Source organism: Otolemur garnettii, unplaced genomic scaffold, assembly GCF_000181295.1.
Source record: "Otolemur garnettii isolate 467f Iridium unplaced genomic scaffold, OtoGar3 scaffold00075, whole genome shotgun sequence".
Taxonomy (NCBI): Eukaryota; Metazoa; Chordata; class Mammalia; order Primates; family Galagidae; genus Otolemur; species Otolemur garnettii.
The window spans coordinates 7,844,936-7,865,215 of NW_003852470.1; the positions used below are offsets into that span (position 1 = coordinate 7,844,936).

General features: G+C 48.8%; 1 protein-coding gene across 2 annotated transcripts in view; it reads left to right on the forward strand.

Annotated features, from left to right (window-relative positions):
* FAM53B (family with sequence similarity 53 member B) overlaps positions 1 to 20,280 on the forward strand; it is a 133,444-nt gene that overhangs the window by 13,860 nt on the left and 99,304 nt on the right. Inside the window, exon 1 of one of the 2 annotated variants that reach the window (XM_012807771.2) lies at positions 3,087 to 3,427. The exons of the other annotated variant lie outside the window; for it this stretch is intronic. The gene's annotated coding sequence lies outside the window, so the exon portion shown is untranslated. Of the gene's footprint in view, positions 1 to 3,086; positions 3,428 to 20,280 lie in introns of those variants that run through there. 2 annotated transcript variants of the gene reach the window in all.

The window sequence follows — 20,280 nt, forward strand, 5'->3', positions numbered from 1 at the left end:
GATTGGATGGGAAAAACTGAACTTTTTCCTAGTACTTGCTCAAACTTCAAAGCTTAGCTCTTTGTTGTTTGAACATCACATTTATCTGGTTCTAAAGGCATAAAAATGAAACACTCACTAACTACCTAGGACACTCCTATCAAAACCCAACCTTTACCCTCCTCTGCCATGAATGTGCTTAGGTGAATACTTATATTAGCTTGTTGATACAAGTTATAGTTGGTTACACCCTTTCTTAATAAAACACACCCTTATTGTCTCTTGTTGCTTAAGAGCTTTAAACTTGGAATGGGGAACTGTGTAATACAGATTGATCCACAGTTTAAATCTCCTCGGAGGTTTTGAGTAGATATATGATGCATACCATCAAGTGTCCCTCTATTTGATAGTCTTCCTTTTGGGAAGCAAGGAGATCCAGTGTTGCTGTGTTTCGTCTCTGGGTTTTTGTATATTGGTCTTGGAGTAAGAGACTGTAAGTAATCCGTGCATTTTATATTTCCCAGGGTGTTCCATGGCTTAATCAGGTTAGCATTGGCCGATGATAATGGAAAAGTTGCAAGTGATCATTTTTTAGATCATTTATGGATGTATTCTTTTTAAATTTTAATTATTTTTCTTTTAATTTATTATTGGGGATTTATTGAGGGTACAAGAAACCAGGTGGATTTATTCTTTAATTGGCCTATGAATTTGTGTTTACATATCTGGTTGTGTTCTAAATCTGGTTCTGATTTGGTTTTGACCCTTTAGGATTGAACAAAAGTAGATAGTTTAGCTCCTCTCCCCCTTGTTGCAGTTTAAATAGTTTTAAATCCAGAGTTTGAATGTGTTTATATCTATTCTTCTGAATTGAGCAGAACTTTTGGATAGGATTATTTATAATAAAGAACTATAGGGTTAAACATTAAGAAGGGAGAGTGTTTTATACTATGTCTGTGGGATATATTATGTCATGTGGGAAGAGTTTATAGTATGAAAGATTAAGTGTGACATAGGCCTTAATGCATATATTTTTAGCCTTGGGAGATTCAAATTTAGGAAATGAGAAATAGCTATTAATTGGTTAGTAGCACAACTTTTTTTTTTTTTTTTTTTTTGAGACAGAGCCTCAAGCTGTCCCCCTGGGTAGAGTGCCATGGCATCACGCTCACAGCAACCTCCAACTCCTGGGCTCAAGCGAGTCTCCTGCCTCCACCTCCCAAGTAGCTGGGACCACAGGCGCCCGCCACAACGCCCGGCTATTTTTTGGTTGCAGCCGTCATTGTTGTTTGGCGGGTCCGGGCTGGGGATTCTAACCCGCCACCTTAGGTGTACGTGGCTGGCGCCTTAGCCGGTTGAGCTATAGGCGCCGAGCCAGTAGCACAACTTTTAAGCAGGTATATTAGTTCTAGACAGTCTTAAGGAAGTCTCAGAACCAGAAAAACAGGCTGCTTTAGGTTCAAAAGGAGGTGTTGCAGCAAAGGTGGTGGCCATAACCACCATCCTTGGAATTTTGTGGGACTAAAATGATCTTGAAAGCAACAAGAATAATGGTTGTAATAATTGTTTCCAGGCTTAGGACTGCTGCATTTTTTTTTTTTTTAGTTGACCTGATGAACTAGTAATTGCAGGAATAAACTGAGTGTTTGCCAGCAGGAGTCACTCTAGGCCTCCTAATGAAAAGTTAGTAAATTATCTTTAAAGCCCTCAAAGCTGAGGTGATTTGTGCGATATCGGATGGCTTTAGGGAAGTGCCTGTGCTTTTGGTTAAATGTAGCAGCATTCTCACATCATCCCTTGTGCCAGCTTTTGTTCACCCTAGGTGCTTGGTTCTTGGTCTTTTCAAAATTGGCCTTCAATACATTTTTAAAAGCAATCTTATAAGGGTTAAGGATAGCAGTATTTTAGCATTTTGTATATTAGCTCGTTTTGGGTTTCTTAGGATGAGCCCATTATGTCCCACATCATGTGCTTGAAATGAATAGACTCACATCCTTTCCACTGACTGTCCATCCAAATCATGCACCAGAAGTCACTGGACTGAGCTGTTGTCAGTGTGAAAGGAGATGTTAGCTCGTGCTTTTCTGAAAAGAATGGGTCCAGTGTGATGACAAACTGTAATATTTTAGTAATAGCCATGAAATCTAATAGTTTCCCAAGTGCATACAGGCTCAAGAAGTTAATTGTTCATTTATGTTTGATACTGGGATTGAAACATTGGATTAAAACCAATTAAATGTTCCTAGAAGCAACAGAAAAAGTTTCCTGATTTATGAATAGAACCATTCAATGTTGCAGACACAATCCATGTAAAGTAATGAGGTGTTTTGTTTTTTTGGCAAAAGGAGCACACAAAACAAGCATAGGGAGTTCTTTTTTAAAAGCTCCTCTTTAAAAATCTCTTTCTGGATACCAGGTCAATAAAATAACATACCGTGGTAGGAAGGAGTAATGGGAAATCTAGGGCTTCACTTCACAAGGAAAACAATCCCCCTCCCCCAGGTGAGCAGCACAATGAAAATACTCTGCTTATTCTATCAGGGTTACATTCCTGAACTTAAGTCAACATCCTAAGTTACAGAACTAAACATGCTCTGCCTCTGCTTAGCAACCACAAATCCTTCCTTCGCCAGTTGCATGTATTTTGGATGTGGCTACTGAAGTACACATTCCTTTATTTCGATCAGCGCCCCACGTTAGGAAAGTAGTGCTTTATTTTCCTAAAGTGTGACAACACTTCAAGGTGCCCCCTCCCCTGTTGTCCCACACGCCCCTGAAATGCTCATTTCTTTTAAACCTCAACACCTCTAACAACCCGGAAGCTGGACGTCTGAAGCCCGTGCGGCCCAAGGACTTCGTCTTAGCTCGTGCAGGGGGTGGGTAGTGAAGCCCGCGGGGGCCCTGGCCCGGGGCCCGGGCAGCAGCAGCGGCTGCGCGGCCCAGGCCCGGGGCCACTTCCCGCGTCCCGGGGCCTCGCAGGCGCGGGCCCGCCGAGCGGCGCGCAGCTCAGCTAGCAGGACGCCCTCTAGCCCCGCCGGCGGCGCGCCGCGCCGCGACCCCCCCACTCCCCGCCCACCGGCGGCTGCGCGCACTGCACACTCGGCCGCCGCCGCCGGCGCACGCCGCCCGGCTCCTGCACGCCGCCGCCGCCGCGCCGAGCGTCCGGGCCCGCGACGCCGCCCGCTGAGCGCCGGGCCGAGCTCACGCAGCCGCGGTGGGGCGGCCCCGCGGCGGCGGCGGGCACTGGCGGCCTGATCGGGCCGATTAAAGGGACGAGTTGCAAACACTTCAGGAAGTGACAAGTCGATTTCCTCCTCCCCGAGAGTCGCTCCGTACAAAGCGCTCGGCGCCGGCAGGAGAGCGTGCGCGCGGCGGGCAGCCGGGACGACTCGGTGAGCGCCGGCGGTGACGGCGCGGGGCCGGCGCCCGGAGCGCTCCGCTACGGACAGTAAGCGACCCCGGGCCGGGTGATGGTGACGGCCGGGAGGGGGCCGGCCCCGAGCGAAGTCTCTGCCGTGCGCGTCCCGGCCGCCGGCTGGAGGGAGCCTGGCTCGCGTGCGCACTGGGCTTGCCTTTTTTTCTCTTTTTTCTTAATGTTGCTTGTTTCCTTTTTTCCTGCCTTGTTTCGCGTTTGCGTTGGGTCGGGTGGCTTCTTCGGGCGCTCAGTCTCGCCCCTGGTGCAGGCGTGAGACTTGTCAGAACGCAGGCAGGAGGATTAGCCAGCCTGGCCGCTGTGGAAAAGTCTGCGCTCCCCCAGCCCGGCGGGCGGGCGGGCGCGGGCACGGCTGCGCCCTGGGTGTCCTCGGCGTTCTGGTCTGGAGCCCTGGCTCGGCACAGCGGCGTAGGCGCCGAGCTCCGGGCCCCAGGAACCGGATTGCTTCTCTCGCCCCGAAGTTCTCATTTCGTTTGCAGACAACTCTTTTGTTCACGGAAGTTTGCACCCGCCACCCCCAGGATGCGGACGCTAGCCGGCGGGCTCTGCGGCTGCTGGGCTGGCGGGGTGGTCGCGATGGGGGTGAGGGGGCGTTCCGTCCCAGGCCGGGGAAGCCCGCGAGGTGGCGCCGGCCAGGGATTGGGGAGTGGGGGGGTGTCCGCGCCGGCGTGTCTTTTGCACATGGCGAGAAGGGGCGTCCAACACAGGCACACTGGTCGAGTCACATTTTTGCCAGTCCTGGATTTGCAAGCCTGTGGGAGTCGGGTTTCCTGTTCAGGGTTCCTCTTGTTGGGGTGGGAACGAAGGCCACGAGGACACCCAGAATCCAGTGAAGGTCTGCGATTTGCGTTGCCCCAAGTGTCGTCTTAGGCACCCCCACCCCCAGCCCTCCACCCCCGTCCGCGGACTTGGGGAACAATGCTTGAGGTTCGGGACAGGGCCCCTGAGCAGCTACAAATCACGCGGACAGGCTTGCTGGAGTCCCTCGCTTTCGGACGCCCCTGAAGCCGAGCTTCCTCCATCTGACTGCCCGGGTTCATTAATACGTACTGTACTTAGTACGATGGTGAACAAAGAAAAGCTCTTTGCAGCGTTTGATGAATGGGATTCTGCCTCCTATAGGCCACACTCCGAGTCTTCTATACGGTACACTCTCCGGACTCGGTGGTGTTGGGGAAGTGGTCCCCGCGGTAGGCTGCATTCCGGGTGGGGATCATGGGCAGGGCATTTGTGCCGCCGCCGCCTCCGGGCTCGCCTTAGAAGAACGAGTGCAGATGGAGCAGGCTGACGGTTGTTCAGCGGGAACAAATGTTTGTTGAATGTTGGATGGTGGAGAAAAGGCAGTTTCCTACTGACTGCTGCAGGAGTTGGAATGGCATTGTTTATTGGCCTGGGAAGCCAGGCGAGCGTCTTGTGCTGCTTACAACATATTAGCAGACTTCCAAATGACATGCTAGCATATGTGTTCCCAGCAGTCCCTACCGGCTGGCAGGGGGATTCCTCCTTGCTCCAGATCCTGGACTCTGTTAAAAGATGCCACCTGGTTTGAGCACTTGGAAAAGAATGGTATCAGCGGACCAGGTAAAACCACTCTTCTTTATTAGGCCATGTTTGGTTTCATTATAATTTATCCATTTAACAGTAACTCATCTCAGTTACCGTTCTGATACTGAATTGCAGGTTTGCAGGGGTTCTTTTTTGTTTGTTCCCTCTCCCCTGAGCTATGGACTAGATAAACAGAAAACAGCTACTTGTCCCAATTGATTGGCCCCTTTTTATGGGAAGTTTGGGTCTTAAGTTCAGGATTGGTAGCCCTTGACTCTGTCTTCACTTGGCTAGGATCTGGGTGCTATCACCCATCATGCCAGCTTAGGATTGTTCTGATCCAGCTTTCAGGGTGCTGGTCCAGGTTAGAAAAGCTGAGAACCTTGGGGAAGGCCTGCAATTTTTTCCCCAAGTGCCTTTTCAGAGAAGAAGGCGATTTTAAGCCACCAAAAAACTACTTTTCCCTTGAGAGGGTGAGATAGATGTGTAGTCATTTTAACATCAAATACACGTTTTAAACAAAAGTATCACAGTTGCAGAAGTGGACTTGAATGTTACAATTATTTTAGTATAAAGTATGACATTCCACTGTTTTGACTGATAGTGTTTTATTTATTTATTTATTTATTTATTTTGAGACTGAGCCTCAAGCTGTCCCCCTGGGTAGAGTGCTATGGCTTCAGGGCTCACAGCAACCTCCAACTCCTGGGCTCAAGCGAGTCTCCTGCCTCCGCCTCCCAAGTAGCTGGGACCACAGGCGCCCGCCACAACACCCGGCTATTTTTTGGTTGCAGCCATTATTGTTGTTTAGCAGGTCCGGGCTGGATTCGAACCCGCCACCTTAGGTGTATGTGGCTGGCGCCTTAGCCGCTTGAGCCACAGGTGCCAAGCCACTGATAGTGTTTTAAATCAGTTTCTCCCTTTTTTTCAACTTAGGCTGTTGCACATAGTAGCATTTTAGAAGTTCATGAAGTTCTTTTGCAAAGAGCTTTAAGATACCTATTGTCATCACATGGCTACATTTTACAGGAAGCCCCTGCTCTTATTTCTTAGGCTCTTTCCATCTTTTAGTCTTTCTCTTCCCTGCCCTTGATTCCTTCAGTGTCCTTGGGCCTTCCCACCCCCAAGTTCTGTGGAAGCCTAGTGGGCTGGGTGTCCTTTAAGTGGGTCCAGTGAGCTGGTGCCTGACCCTTGATGGAAGCTGTGGGAAGGCCAGCCAGTTCTCCTATCAGGAGACTGCAGAGGACAAGCTGGGTTTAGATACTGGGAGCCGGCAGCAGGGGACGCTGCAGAGCATCTCAGTGTCTGCAGAGCTCTTTGAAGATGCCCCAGTCTCACCCACCAGTTGGTGCCAGGGGCATGGAAGACTGAGTGCTGGGCCCACCTTCATATTGTTCAGTTGATGTTTAATCTGGGCAGTGTGATGTTTTGGAGTTAAATTGCACACTGTATGGAAAACTTTTTGTTCATTGCCTTAAAAAAAAAACCAAAAACGAAATAAGCAAATACTCAGATCAGCACAACCCCCATCATTACCACCACTGTGCACACCTCTCTGATGTGTAATAAAAGAAACCTGCAGGCATAATTTGTTATGTAATATGCTGATAATACAAGTTTCGGTTTTAGATGGAAACCAGATGTGGAGGGGCTCTAATTGATCCAGCAAAGGGGAGACTTTAATAGATTAGTCCTTGCAAACCCCAGTGGTGGGTGTTTTTGTTTTTAAGTTGAGGGGAGAATCCCAAACTCGGGGCTTCTCTGAGGTTTTTTGCCTCACAGCTTCTGCTTTGCTGCAGCTGTCCTTTTTGTCAGACTCTTCCTCTCTTGAAAGAACCAGTTTGTTGCCAACACGAAGCACATGGCCAGGTCTGGCTTGGGGCTCAGTGAAGCTTAGCTCTGCTGGGCTCCACTCCTCCTCCCAGCCTTGTCCTGCTGCTGCCCTCTCCTCCGCCCTGCAAAACCAGGCCTGGCTGAGGGATTTGGGTGCTGTGAGGAATGTCGACTGGTCTGCCTCTACTCCTTCCTGAAACCTCCCCTCACCCAGAGTTTCTGTTTAAACTTGTCCAATGAATATACTTTCCAAAATTATTGACTCTCCTTCTCTGATTAATTTCTCTGTTTGTTTCCTGCCTAACTTTATGAGGGTTCTTTCTACATGGCTGAGTCACCTTTATTATGGCCCAAGGTTGGGGACTGCACTGTAATAGCTGACCCCATTAACAGCAGTTCCATTGCATGCCAGGATGTGAACTTTGGAAACAAACCCAGAGGCTTAGATACGCTGATGTGCCCTGAGACTTGCTTAGAAAATTTTTGTTTTAGAGCAGTTTACATTAACATGATTAATGGCCAAGCCACTGAAACGTCTATATTCAAAAGCAATTTACCATTCCCTAGGGTTCTTATGGTGAAGTATTTTTGTTTGCCAAACAACTTTGTTTTAAGGTAACTTCTTTGATGCTTAATCCAAACCTCCTGTACACGTGGTTTTGGGTCAAGGTTTGAGCTTTGTAAATTGCAGGTTGCAGTTTTGGTTGTGCTTGTCTTAACCTTATCAAACTTGGGTCAGAGGGAACCCAGCTTCTTGTCTAGGAAAGTTCTTTGAGATTCTGAGCAATAGCAAAGTTAGCACTGTGCTATTTAGAAAGTGAGGAAATCTTCCAGAGGAAACTTGGCTTCAAAGTTTGTGGAGGGATGCAGGGAGGATGGAGCTGAGGACAGGATTTTTTACCCCATTGAAGTGATTGGAGATACTCGAGCTTTTCTGAAAAAAATAGAGACTTTTTTTTTTTTAAATGTGGGATGATTGAGAGGGGGAATGCTGATGGGTGGGTCTCAAAGCAGCCTTAGGAACCCAGGAAAATAAAAACACATTTGAAGGACTCTGGAAGATTTTGCATTTCAAAGGGTCTACCTTGTAGAATTTCACATCACGTCAGGGGTTACAGAGAAGTGTGACAGGCACCCTGGCTTCTTTAATGCTTCTCCCTCTCTCCTGCTGGGAGGCTGCACAGGGAAGCTGCCTTTTGCATGGGGAATGGAGGGTAGCTTTGCCAGCCCCTGCAGGAATATCATGGAAACCACAGTGCCTCTTAGGCATCTGTGAGTCTCTGGAGGGACTTTTTCCATGGTGCCACTCTCAGGAGGGTGAAAGCAAACCATGCTTGTAAACAGCCCATCTGACCCCAGAATGCAGTGGCAGGCTAACTCCTGACTCCTCCACTCGCTCTTTTTGTTCTCTCATTAAACAAAGAAACAGATTCTTCCCCTAAGCTGGCATAATGTGGTTCCCCAAGTATTTAGCAGAAATGGGTGCAGGTTGTTCAAAGAATAATAGCAGCACCCACTGGTTGTTGAAGGCCCACCCTTGGCCAGAGGCTTTATGTATGCACTAATTCTCAAAGCAATCCTGCAGTTACAGCTGAGGCTCAGAGAGGCCAGGTAACTAGCCTGAAGACCACACAGCTGGAAGGTACAGAAGCTAGTAGCTCCGTCCTGGTCTGTCTGGCTTCAGAGCCTCCTTGCTTTCTGTACACCAGCCTATCAGTCAATGCGTTCATGAGATAGAGACACTGGGTTCTGTTTTATCTCAAAGCATAAATTTTGTTTAGTCTTGTTAACACCACAGGGAAACTTAGAAATTTTAACTGCTTTTCCTCTCTTTCCCCCTCCCTTTCCTGTGGCTTCTTTCTTTTTTTTTTTTCCTCCTGGAGTGATTGAATTCTATACCTACTATATAGGACTAAAGGCAGTGCCTCAATTGGGGAGACTAAAAGTGTTTTGCTTCAACCTTACAAAAGACAGAGTCACAAGAAAATACGGTTATTTCCAATGACTTTCTGGGGGAAACAGGAAATAAATCTGGCAGCCCACTAGACACATCACCATTTATCCAGGTTTCATTTTCCATTCAAAGAGATTGGTAAAGGGTTTTCAACATTTTTTTTTTTTTGCATTTGTAATTCAGCTATCTCAAAATAAATTATATTGTGCTTGCCACTCCAGGTTTATATGACATCTTTACATGCCTAAAGCAGTCAAACAACTAAATACAATTGTACTTCCTGTAATGTGGGGGAACTTGGTATACCCCAGCCAGGGCTGGACAGAGGCCCTGGCTCTTTGCAGGTTAGTCCTGCTTTTGTGTGCTGGGGGAATAAGGATGCCCATCTCTAGCAAGGCCTACCGGACTGAGTTATGCTGTTCTTTCTGCTTCTTAAGAGTTTGTGGGAGAGGGATGGTGTCCCTATACTCTGAATTTTTAGAAGCTAGAGCAGTGGTTCTGAACCTTGGCTGCACATTAAAGTCACCTGGGAAGGTTTAAAAAAAAATCCCGATGCTCAGCTTGCATCCAGGACCAATTACACCACAGTCTTGGAGGGGGGCAGGACCTAAAAATTGGGGTTTCTAAAGTTCTTCAGTTGATTCTATTATGCATCCAGGACTGAGGAATGAGGGCTGGAATAGACTCCACAAATACCTGGCTTCCCTTAGCAGGGGATTAGGGGCCTTCCAATTCAGGAGTGGAGCAAGCATATTGGAATCTGCTGTTGCTGTCATGTCTCAGTGGAGGAGGATCTGAAAAGACACCCACCCTCTGGTGAAGTGTCTGCTGTGGAGGCCATCCAGGTAATTCCTGTTTCTGCTAGGTCAGGACCTGGGTATCCCTCTCTGACCAGGATTCAGTACAATCCCTTTAAGCCACCTTCTTTCCTGTTGAAGAGGATGGCTGTTATTCAGGCTGTGGCTTCAGGGTACTTCTCATGTAAGCCCTGCTACTACCCTCCTGGTGGTGTATTTCTTCTGGAGATTTGACACATGGTATTCCTCTAGGGCTTAGGGGAGGGAGATGCTATTTAGGTCTAGGGCACATTTTGGCAATTCTTAGGGAGCAGTAGGTCATTTTCACCTGGCTTTGCAGTGGTTGCCACTCTACTGACCACCCAGTTATACCTGATGACTCAGAGCCTGTCTTTCTACAAACATACTTGGGATGATATTTCATAGACTTGTGTTTATTTTATTCATTTCTTTTTGAGACAAGGCCTCTGTCACCCAGGCCAGAATGCAGTGGCATGATCATAGCTTACTGTAGTGTTGAACTCCTGGTTCAGGCATTCCTCCTGCCTCAGCCTCCCAGAATGCTGGGATGTGAGCATCTGTATGTGAGCCACTATGCCTGGCCAGAATTGTATTTACAGTGGCCAGGTGCCTTGGGGAGAGAGAGCTTCCTTGGCCTGCTGATCTAAGCTTCTGAAAGAGAGCTCTAACACCAAAGAGGTGAGATGAATCTCTCAGAGTCACATAGCTAATGCTCAGAGGGACAAAACCCTGACCTGTTGCTGCCTTCTCACAGTGTAGGAGCTTACTCCTGCTTGTAGGGTGATCTGCATCCATGTAGACCAGCAGGAGAATATTACCATTGTTCAGAGAGTTCTTTGCCAAGTGGAACATGCTGCCAGTCGCTCTTTTTTCCCCTTTGGTCCCAATGGAAAGTGCTGAAACCTTGTGAAGGTGAGCTGGATGAAAAGGGCTTTGGCCTTTTTGCTGAAAATTTGTCAGCCTGCTCTCCTGTGCCATGGTGATGAGTAAGGAAGAGGTCTTTTCCCCTGCTAGGAGTTGGGTTTGGGCCTAGTGAAAGGAACAGAGAATTGTTATTTTCTCCAGGCCTGTTATTTCCACGTTTATTCAGGAGACATTGATTTGGCACCTGCTGAGTGTCAGGTATGGAACTGGACACTTCACTGATTCATTTATTCCTCAGCACAATCTATGGCTAAGGGACTAGCTTGGTTTTATTGCTAAAGACATTGCTGCTCAGAGAAATTCCTCGCCCTTCGTGAGAGAGGCAGTGGGATTGAACTCGGCCTGGCTGACCTCAGGCTTACATTCTTTCCACCATGCCAAGCTTCTTCATCAGTGCTTACCACAAAGCAGGGGAGACAGTTCCTACTGCAAGACATGTGCTACCCAGTGTGCGTTCCCTGGATACTGCTGCCTGGGCGCCATGCTGCTGCTAGGAAAGGGCTTGGGTGGCCGTGTGGCTGGGCCTGCTGGGTAGACCTTTGAGCTCCTGGACACTGGGGCCTCTCTGGGGCCTCCCTGTGTCCTGGCAGCTTGAGCAGTGCCCAGCATAGAGGAGTGGCTTGTGCGAGTTCTAGTTGCTACTGCCTGCTGGGTTTCCTCACTGCGTGGAGGCTGCCCTCCCATCCATGCTGCCCTCTGACTGAAGCATGAAGCACCCTGACAGACAAAGCCCAGCTGGGAGAGGCCTCAGGCCGCGCCTGGAATTCCCCTTGCTGTGGCATTCGCATTGGCTGGGGGCCTGGGAGCAGAGGGAGGTTCTATCTGCTGGCTGGGAGCAGCCTCTCTGCATGTTGGGAGGTGAGAAGACAGCGTTCTCTGCAGCCAGCAGCCTTCATGCTCTGGGTGAGGAGAGGGAGCCTGCTAGGGCTGGAGGAAAGGGGTATCTGTGGTTCCAAGTCCCCAGAGGGGTATAGAATGCATGGGATCCCTTTTGTCCTGAGGGCTGGGTCCTGGGAATCCTCTACCTGTGGAATCCATTTGGCAGTCAAATAATTGAATTTCCCAGATAGAAAGTAATGGGTACAGTTCTGCCTACTTGCTGGCCTAATTTGCCCCATTGCCAGCTCTGGGTCTTGGATTTCTTACCTTGCATGTCTTGCCTGCCAACATTTTTAGGAAGTTGTTTGAGGAGCCCTTATAAGGGGCACAGTGCCATGCAGAGGGATGCTAGACAGGAAAAGAGTCTTGACCTAATAGGCAGAAGTTCTGCCGTGAAGCCCAAGGCAGGCTGCTTGCCAGTGAGGGGCTGCTTATGGGTGCAGGAAGGATGGGGGACTGGCATCACAGAGAAACTTTGGGCAGAGTGGAGGTGAAACTGAGTTCTGCATCATTGAGGATAAAGGCAGCATTCAGCTCTGGAGATAGAGTGGTCCCAGGTCTGCCCTTTGTCCACTCTGTGCCTTTGAGCAGAAAACTGCATCTTCCAGCCGAGGGTCCCTCATCTGGAATATGGTAATGCTGACAGCACCCCTACCCATGGGTTTGGGGCCCTGGGTGCGACCATGGGTGGAGATACTTAGAACACAGTAAACATCAGTGAGCATCTTCTACAACCTGTGGCAGGCATGTGCTGTTTGGAGGACAGATGGAGGGCTGGAGGGCTGGAGGTTGGGCATTTGTCTTCATGGGTTCCGTGGTAACGGGACCAGGAGAAAGCAGAAGGGATTTAAACTTGAGCTGGGCTTGGGCCAGGTCAGACTTGGGCAGGTGGAGCCTTTGCTCACCCAGCATTCTCCATCTTTGTATGGTTAGGATTTTTTCAGGAGGAAGGGTTGAAAGTATATTACAGTTTCATACTGTTGCAATGTGTCTCTTAACAAGAGTTAAGACTGGGAAAATCTTTTAAGCTTTCTCTTTAGGAAGCTAAATCTCTGTTTACCCAAAGATATTTAGTTTAGTCCTAAACATAGAAAATTAAATGTACATGCTATGATGTGGCTTCACGGTTTTTGGCTTGTCCTGACCAACACCTTTTGTGTACAAATTTTGTGGCAACCTCAGTGGCTGCATCCGTCTAGATTGAGGGGTCCTTTGATCACCTTCAGAGTCTTTGCAGCTGACATCTTTGTTGTGCCCCTTCTTTCATGTTGGGGAGCTGCTGTGGACAACTGTAGTCAGCATCCTCTTGGTGTAGCTTATATGGCTACACTGCAGTGCTTGCCCCGGCTTGGCCTGGGTTGTTGTTCTGGCTTCTTTTGGACCCTTCTGTTACCTGAACATGACCATAGTCTCTCTTAGAGTTCACCTAAGCTCAAAGCTTCTGAAATGAGTCCTCGACTGGGACAATAGGAAGGGCCTTTCCCTTCCCCAGTGGTGTCTGGACTTTTTGTGGTACAGGCCTGATTCCCAAAGCTTCCATTCCCTGGGTCTTGTGACAGAGACACTCCATTAGCCCCAGGTCGACATCCTGTGGGGAGGTCAGAGTGGACAATCTTGACACATGAGATTTTCTCCTGTACCTTGGGTGGCCTCTTGGTACGGGGATATGAAGACTCGGTGTCATTTACTGGGTTCCAGGAGGGGGTCTTAAGTCCAGGCTGTGGCAGCCCATTTCCTTGGGGGCTGGCCTTAGAGAACCCTCTCCAAAGGACCTACTAAGGTGGCTAGCCCAGGTGGCCTTGATCCTCTTCTTGGACAATTAGATCATAAAGCTTTGTGACTGAGAATATCTCAGGAGGTCACCGAGATGTCTGGGCTACCTCGACTTGTGGATGTGACAGAACTCACCTGCCACATGGAGTGTGTTTTCCTTGTGTCTGTGCCCTCTTTAGATGTGTCACTGCTTCTGCGGGGGGCACAGAGCACACCGCCATGGTTGTGGTCCCTGAGGCTCAGTTCAATTCAGTCACTATCTAATGAACATCCAAGGAATCCAGAGATAAGTACACCAGATCCTTGTCTTTAAGGAGCTCTTAGGCTCAGGGATAGTCAGACTGCAGTTTGAGTTCCTACTCTGTGCCAGACACGGTGTGGTAGGTTAATGAGATGTTTACACAAGGTACTGGTGAGTCACACAGTCCTGTGGAAGTCATAGGAGGGTCACTTAAACTGACCTGAAAGGAGAAGGGCAGGAAGGCATCCTGGAGGAGGCAGCAGCTGACCTAAGTCTTGAGGAATAAGCAGGATTTTAGACAGATGAAGAATGGGGAGGAGGTGATATTCCAGACTAGGAGAGCAGTGTGTGCCAAGGCATAACATCATAGAGTGTCTTGGAGCATATGGGGGGACCTGGGTGCCCGGATGGAAGAGTGCAGATGGTGGGCAGCTGGGCCGGCCAAGGTCAGGGTGTCAGTGGAGTGCCAGATGCAAGAGTCTAGACTTTAACCCTTGAAGGGCTGGGAGCTGGGAATGAGGTGCCGATGACTGCAAGTTTGAAGGCCTTGTGCCTGGGGAGTGGCTGTGTAGATGGGGTTTGACCTGGGAGAGAGTGGCAGGCATGGGCTGGCCAAGGGCTGGGAGTCAGCAGCAGTTGGTCCGTCTTTAGTGGTCCTCACTGGGGTCACCTCTCTGAGGACACTGCCCATGGGACCTGCCTTTTGATTGTGGAGTGACTTTCTGGGAGAGTCCTGAAACTAGCCCTTGAGAGACAGAATTTTAACTAAATGCCATCTTGGCCTGAGTGATGTGGTCTTTGTTTACTTTTAGTTCAGCAGGGGCACTTGGGATTTCCAAGAACTTCCAGAATCTACTGTCTGTTATGCCTGTACTGGAAGTAAAGAAGTCAGAGGGAACAAAATGTTTTGGCATTGCATGAGTTGAGAAAAATCTGATTCAATGTATAGCTTCCTGTTTTTTTTTTTTTTAAGTGTGAAAAAGCTTATAACCATGTTGGTGTGATTGAGAAAGGAGCTTTGGTGCCTCTGGGCTCTGTCATACTGTGTTCTCACCAGTGTTCTCAGAGGCTGGAGGAAGTTGCTGACACAGACACTCGAGAATGGTGGGCCTGAGTCACCTGACTTCTGGCAGCCAGTGTGCTGAGGCCTCCACGGCCCTCAGATGCCAGCCCAGATTCCAGGACCCACTGACTGTGTGGCATGTGACTCGGGCCCAGAGGAGGAGAATTAAGGGAAATATGAACATAGAAAGAGGCAAGCCTGCAGTTCTGCACCCATTTCAGCTTTTTGAGTGTCTTTCCCAAGCCTGGTAGGGTTTTGTTCATCAGCATTTACTCCTGAGGAGAGAAGTTAGTTGGCTGCAAATAGTCTTTTAAATTTGGCAGTAAACTTCCTAGTTCATCTAATTCCTATGGAGGTCAGCAAATGCATTCACCTATAAGAAAAAGAGTAAAAGAGAAATTGAGCCTGGCTGAGTCTACATAGGCCAAAAGTTGAGTGGTAAATAGGAGTGGAAGAGCAATATAGCCAGAAATAGGTGTGGCGACCACGTGTGGGTCAGAACCCAGGCTGCTGAGAGTGTGTGTGATCATCCACAGGTGAATAAGTCTTGATTTGCCTTGGGAGGAAAAATGATGGTTTTTTGGTGTGTGAGATTTTAGGCAAGTCCTTGTGTGCTACAGAAATGACTTCAGGAAGTCAGTGTTCTGAGGTATGGCACTGTGGCACAGAGGCCTCATGCTTTGCTATTTGGGAGCATGACCAGCATGGCATCTGCTCTGTTCACTGGGCCTATTGGTTCCCTGCTCAGCCTCACATCAGTGTGAAATTCCTGGCCTGCACTTGTGAGAGGATGGCTAAGCACAGCTGGACCCACCCAGGGTCTGGGTAGGTCATTGGAGCCTGGGGGAGACCAGGTGATGTCTCTCATGGAAGGGAGGTAGTAACCACTGTGGCCTGACTTTGGGTGCTCTTGGAGACAGGGCCAAATTTTCAGCCCCAAGCTGCCAGAGAGGTGAGAGCTGGAGGTCAGGTGCTTGGTCCCTTGTGGCTGGTTGCTCATCTCTGGTTTGCCCTTGGCTCAGTTTTTGGCCTACTCCCTTCCCCCACATTTGCTGCTAATGCCAGCATGGTGACACAGTCAGTGGCATTCTGGGGTCTGGGAAGAGAAGACAGCAATCCTGAGTGCCATCTTTGCTTCTCAGGATGATCCTGCCAGACTCAACTGAGGGCAGGGGGGAAGTTGTAAGGGGGAGCCATCTTCAGGCTGAGTGGAGGAAGAAACAAGCTGTGTTCAATCCGCGTTTGAGCTGGACCTGCTCATGTGAATGTTGGTGCAGCTTGGGAAGGAACTGCAGAGAGCTTCCCTGTGACCCCATTACCAAGGTGGGGGAAGTGTGTTTTAGTTTTGGAGGTGACGTCTGGAGGGGCCATGGTCAGAATGTCATGAGGCTCTCTAGCATGCCAAACCTATTGTGCCCCTCCCCTACCTGGGAGAGGGGAGCCACCTTGTGAGGAGTGCTCCTGTGTTTCCTGGTGAGGATGTGGGCTCCAGAATAGCATCCAGAACAGGAACTAGAAGGGCTCATCATGTTAGAGCCCTTACAAGATTGTTGATTTTATGTTTCTTGGTGATTTCCTTCACAAAAGGAGTCTTGTATAAGACAGTACAAATGAGCCCACACAGTTGGGCGGAATCTTGGGTAGGCCCAGTGTCAGTTGGACAAGGATGAGAGTAAGGCACAGAACCAGGAAAAAGGAGCCCTGGGTTCTAGTCCTCCCACTTAATGTGTTTGACTTTACTTCTCTGAGTTGTGATTTTTCTCATCTGTAGACTGGGAATATTAGTGTCTACTTCAGTAGGTAGGAGGAATAAAAAGGATAGTGTGAGTCAGAGCAACCAGTGCTTGGCAGTTTTCATTCGCCCAACAAGCAGTTTTTGAGTGCCCACTGTGTTTTAGGCTTCTTGTTTATTTCTTATAGCCACCCTCAGGAGTGAGTGTTACTATTTTCTTTTTATAGATGAAGAATTTAAGGTTGGGTAAGGTAAGGATGCCCTACCCTAGGTCATATGGCCAGTAGTTCTGGGGTTTGAACACCCAACATTATATTCTATATCCAGGGTTGGCAAATGATAGCCAAATAACCAAAACTGGCTCGTTGCTTGCTCTTGTAAATAAAAGTTTTCTTGGTACACAGTCACACCCAATTGTACAGGTACTGTCTGTGTCTGCCTTCATGCTACAATAGCAAAATTTATAGATCATACGGTTTATAAAGCCTAAAACATTTACTACCTGGCCCTGTATAGAAAAAAATGTACTGACCCCTTTTCTATAGGAATGCTCTGTACTCTAGACCTACTCAAGTATGGGGTGTTAGCCACATGTAGCTATTTAAATTTGAATTAGTTAGCACTAAATGAAATTAACCTTCAGTTCTTCATTTGCAGTAGCCACATCTCAAATGCTTCGTAGCCACATGTAGCTGTTGACCCTCAAGTTGGGCAGCACAAGCCTAGAATATTGCTATCATTGCAGAATGTTCCATCTGGTCAAAGTACGCTGGACTATCTCCCAAGGTATGGGGAGTCCAAAGGCAGAACCTAAAGTGCAGAGGAAGATTCTGGTGCAAGAAAGGACCTTTTGGGGCACTCTTCTCCCCCAAACTCAGCATTGAAAATTAGTTCATTGGCTCAGCGCCTATAGCTCAACCGGCTAAGGCGCCAGCCATGTACACCTAAGGTGGCGGGTTCGAATCCCCAGCCCGGACCCGCCAAACAACAATGACGGCTGCAACCAAAAAATAGCCGGGCGTTGTGGCGGGCGCCTGTGGTCCCAGCTACTTGGGAGGCAGAGGCAGGAGACTCGCTTGAGCCCAGGAGTTGGAGGTTGCTGTGAGCTGTAATGCCACGGCACTCTGCCCAGGGGGACAGATTGAGGCTCTGTCTCAAAAAAAAAAAAAAAAAGATTAGTTCATTGACTCTGAGGTGGTGGAGAAGCATTGCTGTGGCGGGGAGACCTGGGCCTGCCGTGCAGAGGCTGCCCCCAGACCCTCTGTATGACCAAGACTAGGCCAGCGCTGCTCCTTCTGCTTGGGACCCTAGCTTCTGGTTCTGCAGTGTCCATCCCACGTGTGAGTGTGTGCTGAGCTCTGCGGAAATCACTTTCCTGTATTCAGCTTATGCTCTCTTCTGGACCATCTGGACCTGGTGAGTTATACTGTTGTTCCTGCTGTGCTGGGATGGGAAAAATCTCTGCTCTGGTGACATCACCATGTTTTTCATGGGCAACAGATAAGAAATAACTTTATTTATTCAAAGTGGTGGCTACTGAGTGGCATGACGAAGAAGGATGAATTTCAGGTCCCTCAGCTATGTGGCTTTCTCCTTAAAATGCTGTCAGCTGGAAGCAGTGCAGTCTGTTGAGTAGCTTGGTGGCTGAACTGTGGCTCTTGTCTTGCTTGGTACAAATATGCTTTGAGTAGGAATCTCATTGGGAAGCTCATTGGGGGCAGAGTCATTCTGAGGTGTGAAGGCAGATATGGAGAGCATGGATTTCCAGTTTATTGGACCCAGGTTTATAATAAATGCCTCAGTGCTGGAACCATCTTCCCCCAACTGTCACGCTGATGGACCGTGGGCAAGAGTGACAAAAGAAGGAAACCAGATAGGTAAGCATGGTATCCTTAGTCTCAGAAGGTTGTCACATGACAGATGTATTTGGTAAGGGGGAAGTTGGGTTTAAGAGGCTGTACATAGAAAATGTTCCCCTGTATGCTTATAAAGGGAGAAGAATTGGCTCTAGAAGCCAAGCTTGGGTACGGGTCCCTCTCCTGTCTCACTGCCACCTCTGACACTCTGCTTGCCTCTGGCCAGCTACTCCCAGAAGAGTCTCCTGTGTCTTCTTCCTTTAGCCTGTGGAGGGATGTGATCACAGCACATTGGGTTCTGCTCTAAATTGTTCACTAGTGTCCCAGCCCTCAGAAAGGTGGACTAATTGTGTGTAGCCAGAAAGAACCTTGGTTCAAGTAAGTTTGCAATGGAAACTACCTGTCGTTTACTTAGAGGTGGCATTTGCTGAGCACCTACCACGCACCAAGCACCCTGCATACGTCCTCTCATCTGATTGTCCCACATCAGTAGTTGGGTAACTAGCCTTCATCCTGGGAAGGAAGTGAGAGTGGGGAGCATGGGGGCAGGAGCCTGGCTGGAAACTGATGTTCCTGTGCTCCAAAGTTTCTCTCCCCTCAGCTCCTGGTTTTATCCCCAGTCAGGCACCATGCTGGTGTTTGAAAGAGAAAGAGAATCTCTAGCTCCTCTGCATGAGTTCCCTGATTTCATTTTTATCATGGCTTGTGGCAGAGAAGTAGGTTGCTCTCTGTGGGGTGACATTTAAGAAAACCACCTCCATCAAGCTTTCTCTTTGAATGTGTTGTTAGGGTACAAGAAGTCTTCGTTTGTCCTGGGCTATTTTGAAATAAAAGGCAGGAAACTCCCCTTCGTTTCTATATCTTGCATAGAAGTCATCAAAACAGAACCCTCTGTTCTGTGTGGTAGTCATGATTGAGGAAGCAGCTGTTCTGTTCGTGATGACCCAACCAAAGCCAGCACTCTGGAGGCGGCAGGGATCCAGAATTGTCTGTTCCATCTGCTGGGTTTCCTTGCATTTGTTAAAAATATTTCACATGGAAACTTTCCTTTCCCCATAGCTCCTCATGGGAGAGGCCAGAAGGGGATTCTGCTGGTGAGGGCAAGGCAAACCCTAGCCTTGCTCTGCTCCAGACAGTGCCATAGCCTGCTCCCGGAGCGGGTGCCTCATGCTCCCATGCAGTGAGGTCTACCATCTCTCCGAGCATGTGGGTGGGAAGATAGGCCTCCCTGCTTGGTGATTGGGAGTTTTATGGGTCTTTATTGTGTGTGGAATTTTATGTGGTCTCAGCCAGGCATCCTCAAACTACTGCCTGTGGGCCACATGCGACCTGTCTAGGACATTTATCTGGCCCACCAGGTATTTTTGTCACTGCTGCCTGTCCTGCTTAGCAGCCGATTCGTCCCGGGGCCCGCAGTCCGGCCCTCCAGTGGTCTGAGGGACAGTGAATTGGCCCCCATTTAAAAAGTTTGAGGACCCCTGGTCTAAACTTTCTAGTCATTTTTAGGCCTCTAGCTAACTCACAGAAGGAGCCAGGGAGTGATGCAGATGGGTATGTGTGACTATGGATCACGGAGGCTCAGTGAGTCCACTTGGCTTTTCAAACCAAGATGAAAATCTGGTCTAGGTTTGGCGCCTGGTGCTCAGTGATTAGAGCGCTGGCCACATACACCAGGGCTGGCAGGTTTGAACGCGGCCCAGGCCTGTTAGACAACAATGACAACTACAACAAAAAAATAGCCAGGTGTAATGGTGGGTGCCTGTAGTCCCAGCTACTTCGGAGACTGAGGCAAGAGAATCGTTTAAGCTGGAGATTGCTGTGAGCTGTGACATGATATCACTCTACAGAGGGCGACATAGTGAGACTCTGTCTCAAAAAAAAAAAAAAAAAGAATAAAAAATCTGGTTGTCAGGACTCTGATAGTCAGCATCGTGTAGACCAGAGTTTGTACTCTGTTGGTCTGGGGGCCAGATGTGGTCCTCAGACGTGATATGTTTGGCTCACACGATGCTTTATACAGTTTTGAATTTCTTGACAACACTGGCTGTTATAGTGAAATCTGGATTTTTGGCGTAACAAGCCAGAAGATTTTTACTATTAGCTGGGCCATAACAGATAGCTGCAGTCTGAGCTGTCTGCTGCGGGCTGGGTGTGTCTTCTGCACGCCAACACAGTCCCACCCAGTGTGTCCCACTCGCTTGCATTCTCTGTGTGGCCCTGGAAGGCATTTTGATTTTGAGATCCTTGGAA